Raw genomic sequence first — 7,944 nt, 5'->3', positions numbered from 1 at the left:
GGGGGGTGGTAACTTTCAGCTCCAGGGCTAGAGATCAAGGTGCCGCCATTTTCATCCCCCGCATCAGTGCTGAAAGCCTTCAGGGAGCAAAACAGCACCACATAGTGCAATCTGGAGCCACTTACACTGAGCCTGGCCCCTGACAAGGGGGTCACAATTCCACCTGGGCAAGGACACCTGAGAATCAGCACCATAGGCCCCTCCCTCAGAAGATAAGCAGGAACAATTCGCTAGCACCAAGATTACCAATCATAGGGAACTGCGTATCAGGGAGGAAGAAGTCAAACTTTCATTATTTGCAGATGACATGATACTCTATATAGAAAACTCAAAAGAGCACAAAAAAATTGCTAGAACTGCCAAAGAATTCAGTAAAGTCGTAGGATACAAAATCAAAGTACAGAAATCTGTTGCAGTTCTATACACCAATAATGAAGCAGCAGAAAGAGAAATCAAGGAATCGATACCATTTACAATTGCACCAAAAACTATAAGATACCTAGGAATAAACCTAACAAAAGAGACAAAAGATCTGTACACTGAAAACTATAAAATGCTGATGAAAGAAATTGATGATGACACAAAGAAATGGAAAAACATTCCATGTTCATGGATTGGAAGAACAAATATTGTAAAAATGTCTATACTACTCAAGACAATCTATACATGTAATGCTATCCCTATCAAAATATCACCAGCATTTTTCACAGAGCTAGAACAAACAATCCTAAAATTTATATGGAACCATAAAAGACCCTGAATAGCCAAAGCAACCTTGAAGAAGAAAAGCAAAGCTGGAAGCATCACAATTCTGGACTTTGAGTTACATGACAATGCTGTAGTCATCAAGACAGTATTGTACTGGCACAAAAACAGACACATAGATAATGGAACAGAATAAAAAACCCAAGTGAAACCATAACTGTATGGTCAATTAATCTTCATCAAAGCAGGAAAGTATATCCAATAAAAAAAGAGTCTCTTCAACAAATGATGTTGGGAAAACTGCACAGCAACATGCAAAAAAATGAAACTAGACCATTTTCTTACACCATACAGAAAAATAAATGCCGAATGGATGAAAGACCTAAATATGAGACAGGAAACCATCAAAATCCCACAGGAGAACACAGGTGGTAACCTCACTGGCATAGGCTATTGCAACTTCTTGCTAGACATGTCTCATGAGGCAAGGGAGACAAAAGCAAAAATAAACTATTGAGACTTGATCAAAATAAAAACTTATGCACAGTGAAGGAAATAATCAACAAAACTAAAGGGCAGCCTATAGAATGGAAAAAGATATTTGCAAATAACGTATCTGATAAAGGGTTAGTATCCAAAATATATAAAGAACTTATCAAACTCAACACCCAAAAAACAAATAATCCAGTTAAAAAATGGGCAGAAGGCATGAATAGACATTTTTTTCTGAACCATTAAGAGTAACTTGCATAAAGATCTTTACCCCTAAATAAAAAATAATTCCAGTGAGCATTTCCTCTAAATAGTCATATTCTCCTACATTTCCACAGTGCAGTTGTCAACTTCAGGAAACTTAACATTGATACAATACTTTAATCTACAAACCTTACGCCAATTTTTTAGTTGACCCAATAATTTTCTATGTAGCATTGTATCATTTTGTGCTGTTTTACAGAGCATAGATTATTTCTGTTTTAGGTATCTAGGGAGCTAAGATAAGCAAAATGCCACCTCAAGATTTAACTTGTTGGGTCTTAGGTAATGTACCTTGAAATAATTACTTTTCACAGAGTCATCCTACATATATAGGTCTTATGAAAGACTACTTTCTTTTCCTGGAAAGCTACTAGTTTCTTCTAACTAGTTCCTATTTCTGACTGAATGAATATCAGGTTGACAACTGGTACTGAATCCTGAGATAGCCTGACACTTAAAGGACCATAGACAAGAAAGGTAAGATTTATTTATCAGTGCCCTCTGCAATCTCTCACAGAATACAGAATCTTCTAGTAAGGTCAGGAATGATCTTTGAACAATTTTTTAAATCTAATTCTAAGAAGCTAGTTGTCCTGACATATGTGACTTTTGTCTTTTCATGAGAAAAAAAGCATGAGAACTTAAATGAGTACCAGAATCCATTCTTTCTAGTCTTTCTTTCAAACCTTTGTAAGTGAATTTTCCCCATTCTCCTTTAATTCCTCCAATGCTCATGCAGTGGAACCGCCACAACAATGTTTGATAATGCACTCAATCAGTGTCTTAAAAATAATCACTGGAAGGCTTGAGCAAGCAACTGGAACCAGACAGAAGCAAAGCATTAACAGAGCTTAGGAAGTGCAGTTTTCCTTCAAAGGGGCCTTTTTAGATTTTTCTAAGTGTATGTAAGAATTGCGTGGAATTAACACAAATTTTAATTCTTAAATCACTTTTAGATTTTAACAGAGCTACTTCTTTTTCTAAAAAAAATTAAAGCCAATTATTACATTTAAAAATAAATTTATTTTGAGTAAAGTTTGCAGGGCTTAAAACTCTTACCATATAGGCATTTTATTCAGCAAAATAATTTTAAAAATTTATTCATAGTATCACTAAGAATGTATTTATTGAGCAATTTAAAGACAATGAGTAAAACCACTTGTCATTTTTACAAAACCATACATCAGAAAAGTGAAGACTATAGTCACCAAAAGGCATTATTATCACAAGTTAAAACTTCATATGTATAGCATATATTAGCTATTTTCATTAGGAAAAATATCCTATTATCTATACAGCATATAATACAGATTATTGCCATTAGAGCACATTTTACAACATTATATCGGTAGAAAATTAATCTTGAACTTAACCACCTACAAAGTATTCTACTGAGACATAGCACAGTAGGTACTGAAAGTGGAAAATAATGTTGAAGAGTGACTGAGCACCTATTTCTGACTTCAGTGGGGAAAGGCAATATGTAATCAGCAGATTTCCTAGCATTAGCAAGACATTTCACAGTAGAGGGGGTGGAGAATGAAAGCAATAAACAGTTAACTGAAGTATACTGTAAGGCACTTTTAAAGACCAAGAACATAAGACCTGGCATATTAATAACTCTCATATACTAGCAGCCCTGAAGTTGAAAATAGAGCCTGCATACTGCTCTTCCTCTTCCTGTTTCCCCAAGGTTTTTGCCAGTGCTTCTTACTTTAACCTCTATAAGAGAGCAGAAGAGAGACTATGATGAAGAAGTTAACTGACTGAAAGTTAAAGGTAGAATATTGAATGGTATTTCAAAATGCTTGCTTGGTATTTGAGGAATTTTTTTTTTTTCCCTAACAGTGACTACTGTGATGCACAATAAGTCCATGGACAATAGTACACTAAGTTAAAAATAAGTGCTCAAGTACTGAGAAAGAGAGCAAGCCAAAAACATCAAGAATACCTAGATGAGTATAAAAACTCAATGGAAGTCTACAATATTTTTATTTGTATAATCCCATTCTTGTCATACCATGCCTCCACCACCAACATCCCATAAAATATCTTACCACAGGTAAGGTACTCACAGCAAATCCTTAAAAGTTTAATGATAGAATTTGAAAAAGGACAATTTTGCTTAATCATCACATTTTCCTTTCACTTGAGAAATTATTGCCATGCTGCATATTAGAAAGATATCAGCCACTACCAAAACCCATACAATTAAAATGATTTTGTATAATTTACACAAAATTATTCATTCAGGATTCTTTTCTACAACAAAAAATAAATATAAATATTTTAACAAATTAAGTTTAAGTATTCATTTATAGTGGTTTTTTTTAAGATTTTATTTATTTGAGAGAGAGAGAATGAGAGACAGAGAGCACGAGAGGGAGGAGGGTCAGAGGGAGAAGCAGACTCCCCGCTGAGCAGGGAGCCCAATGCGGGACTCGATCCCGGGACTCCAGGATCATGACTTGAGCCAAAGGCAGTCGCTTAACCGACTGAGCCACCCAGGCACCCAATATTCATTTATAGTTTTAAGCACATGCTTTTTTAACCAATTTCAACTAGTTTAACAGAGTGCCAAATACTCAGCATTTCAAAAAATTAAAACTTAGGAGAATATTTAAACCATGTCACAAATGAACAAACAACTTAAATATTTCGATTGTATATTCAATTATGTCATCCTCTTCTTGTTTATTTGAAGACTGACTGCAATGGATTCAAAAGCTTTTCTGAGTTTTTGGTTTTTAACTAAATTCACATTTAAAGATGTATTAAGGCAAAAGAAAAAAACTACTTAAGTTTTATCATTACCTTACCACTTTAATCATATGTGAGAACTCTTAATCTAGTCAAATTAATTAATAAAAATAAAAATTCATTTCCTATGCTACACTACCCTCATTTTAAGTGTGAATACACACACTTAAATACATGTGAATAATGGCTATCATAACAGACAGTCCAGATATAGAACATTTCCAATTTCACAGAAAGTTCTACTAGGTATTTCTACTCTAGATGCTTATGTGGATTTTAAATGATCAATGACAAAGCATTCTTTGGAGCCTCGTTGAAAGTATACATTTCCTTAAAAATCCACTATATCCTAATAATTATTATTGCTGGTTGTGGAGGGATGATTTAGATTCCCATATATTAAAAAACTTGACTAACTGCAATGACAAGTATAGAGAACACAGACAAGAAAATGAGTACAAGGTATTATTTTATCTATTATCATCTTTGTTTTTCCTAAGAATATTGCATGATTATATTATTTCAAAATATATAAGAATTAAATGTCAATTAGTTGAAATTTTCAATAAATAAAATACTTCAATTAACGGAATTTTATCTGATGTTTAAGTAATAACTTTTCAATTTTGACACACTTATTTATAATCTCTTTAAAATATATGAACCTATGTCCCTGTCTTCTATTCTCAACATAATTGAATTTTCCTTTGAAGACCCACAGTTTTGCAGGGCCTCAGGTTCATCATACTGAACATCAGCAATCCCAATAAAGGACAGCAGGGAAAGGCCTTTAGTCAGTGTTCACTCTAGGATATTCCCTGGAGGTTAGATTTGTGATTAAATATCTGAGTTTATTTTTACTGTAACTTGCCTCTTTAATCTAAAAGTTAAATTTCAAAGAATAAAAAATTATTTACACGATATAAGACTTCTCGCAAGTAGGGTACGGTCATTTAAAATTTTGTTAAAATTAGAAAGCTTAATCATCACATTGTATTCCAAAAAAGCTCTTTGAACTTCTTATCAAAATGCTACATGATATGTTTTAAGCATTTAGTTTTTAATTCCAAGTTAAATTTTTATTTAAAAAATTTTTAGCAATGTGGGGTTTTTTATATATTAGAAATTGAAAGCTGGGAATATTCAGAGGAAAAAGGAATATGAAGTTTGATGAAGGTTTACGAATTTATTATCTCAGTTAGAGAATATTTCCCTAGATGGAAATAAAATGTTGGAGGAAATTAAAAGAAAACAGTAGAATCAAAAATAAATAAAAGTTATCAATCACTTCATTCTTCTCTTGCCTAGTTCCCCAGTCCCAGCCACTGGGCCAGAAACAGAAACCAAGCAGAAGCCTGAATGAATAATCTATCCTTCTGCCAGCCCTGCTAATAGAATCAGTCTATGGATGAAACACAATGAAACAAACTCATTGCAGCTCAAAAAAGAGACAGGCTTGGCATATACCTTCTTGAATTCAAGAACTAAAATTCCATAACAAGAATAATATTGGAATGTCTCTTCCATTCTACCTGTACTGACAAACACTCATTTAAAGTGTTCCCTTCTAGGGTGCCTGGATGTCTCAGTCATTAAGCATCTGCCTTCAGCCCAGGTCATGGTCCCAGGGTCCTGGGATTGAGCCCCACATTGGGATCCCTGCTCAGCGGAAAGCCTGCTTCTCCCTCTCCCACTTCCCCTGCTTGTGTTCCCTCTCTCATTGTGTCTCTCTGTCAAATAAATAAAATCTTTAAAAAAAATAAAATAGGGTGCCTGGGTGGCTCAGTCGTTCAGTGTCTGCCTTCGGCTCAGGTCATGATCCCAGGGTCCTGGGATCGAGTCCCACATCGGGCTCCCTCCTCGAGGGGAAGCCTGCTTCTCCCTCTCCCACTCCCGCTGCTTGTGTTCCTGCTCTCACTATCTCTGTCTCTGTCAAATAAATAAATAAAATCTTTTAAAAAATAAATAAAATAAAATAAAAAAGTGTTCTCTTCTAGAAATATTTCGTATCTTACCTTCTCCATGAAAAACTGTTCTAATCTTCAGGTCTTAATAATCTTTTCCTCCTTTGAAATTCTAGAGGATTTATTAACCATGTGGCTCATTTATTATCTATTAATTCATCACCTTTCAACATCTTTTTGAATCAATTTTATTATTTATTTGATCATAAAATTGAATGTGATGTTCTTAAAAATATATCAAACTCTAAAGGATGAAAAAATCAGCCATATCCAAATACCAAGAAATAATCTCTAAGAGGACTTAGATAAATTTCCTCTTCATTTTTATACATTATAAATGTATAACTACTTTAATTTCTAGAACTGGAATACATTCTGCTAATTATCATATTTTTCATTTATCATGACTACATAAACACTTTCCCATGTTTTAAATATTTTTCAAAAATAGGTTTATGGGAATTCTACTTTCAGTATTAGTAAACTCTTAAAATTATCCTCTGACAAATTAAAAACTTTAAAATCATGTGGATTTGAAAGAGAAGTCAAAATTTGAAGGAAGAATATAGAATAAATTTTCAGTTTTCATTTCAGACAAAAGAAAACTAAGACAAATACCATATAATTTCACTCATATATGGAATTTAAGAAACAAAACATATGAGCAAAGGGGGAAAAAAAGAGAATGAGGCAAACCAAGAAACAGACTCTTAATTCTAGAGAACAAACTGATGGTTGCCAGAGGGGAGGTGAGTAGGGGGATGGGTTAAATAGGTGATGGGTATTAGGAGTGCACTTGTGATGAGCATGGGGTGTTGAATCACTGTATTGAACACCTGAAACTAATATTACACTGCATATTAACTAACTGGACTTTAAATAAAAACTTTAAAAAAATGAAAAGAATTGAAATCATACAGAGTATAGTTTCTGAGCACAGCAGAATTACATTAGAAACCAGAAACAGTAAGAATCTACATAATTCCCAAATATTTAGGACTTAAGCAAGATACTTCTAAATAGTTCTTGAGCTAAAAAAGAAATTGCAAAGAAACTGAGAAAATTAAAAATTATTCTACTTGAATGGTAATTAAAATAAAATGTGTCTAGGAAAAATTATTCTACTTGAATGGTAATTAAAATAAAATGTGTCTAGGAAAAATTATTCTACTTGAATGGTAATTAAAATAAAATGTGTCTAAGAACATCGCCAAAGGCAAGGGAAGCAAGGGCAAAAATGAACTATTGGGATTTCATCAAGATAAAAAGCTTTTGCACAGCAAAGGAAACAGTCAACAAAACCAAAAGACAACTGACAGAATGGGAGAAGATATTTGCAAATGACATATCAGATAAAGGGCTAGTATCCAAAATCTATAAAGAACTCATCAAACTCAACACCCAAAGAACAAATAATCCAATCAAGAAATGGGCAGAAGACATGAACAGACATTTTTCCAAAGAAGACCTCCAAATGGCCAACAGACACATGAAAAAGTGCTCAATATTGTTCGGCATCAGGGAAATCCAAATCAAAACCTCAATGAGATACCACCTCACACCAGTCAGAATGGATAAAATTAACAAGTCAGGAAATGACAGATGTTGGCAGGGATGCGGAGAAAGGGGAACCCTCCTACACTGTTGGTGGGAATGCAAGCTGGTGCAGCCACTCTGGAAAACAGTATGGAGGTTCCTCAAACAGTTGAAAATAGAGCTACCATATGATCCAGCAATTGCACTACTGGGTATTTACCCC

The sequence above is a fragment of the Mirounga angustirostris genome, unplaced genomic scaffold, assembly GCF_029215605.1.
Source record: "Mirounga angustirostris isolate CCGP_5_RB_7025 unplaced genomic scaffold, mMirAng1.0.hap1 SCAF_11, whole genome shotgun sequence".
NCBI classification, from domain to species: Eukaryota; Metazoa; Chordata; class Mammalia; order Carnivora; family Phocidae; genus Mirounga; species Mirounga angustirostris.
The sequence above is the reverse complement of the archived record's forward strand: the minus strand, read 5'-3'. Positions refer to the sequence as shown.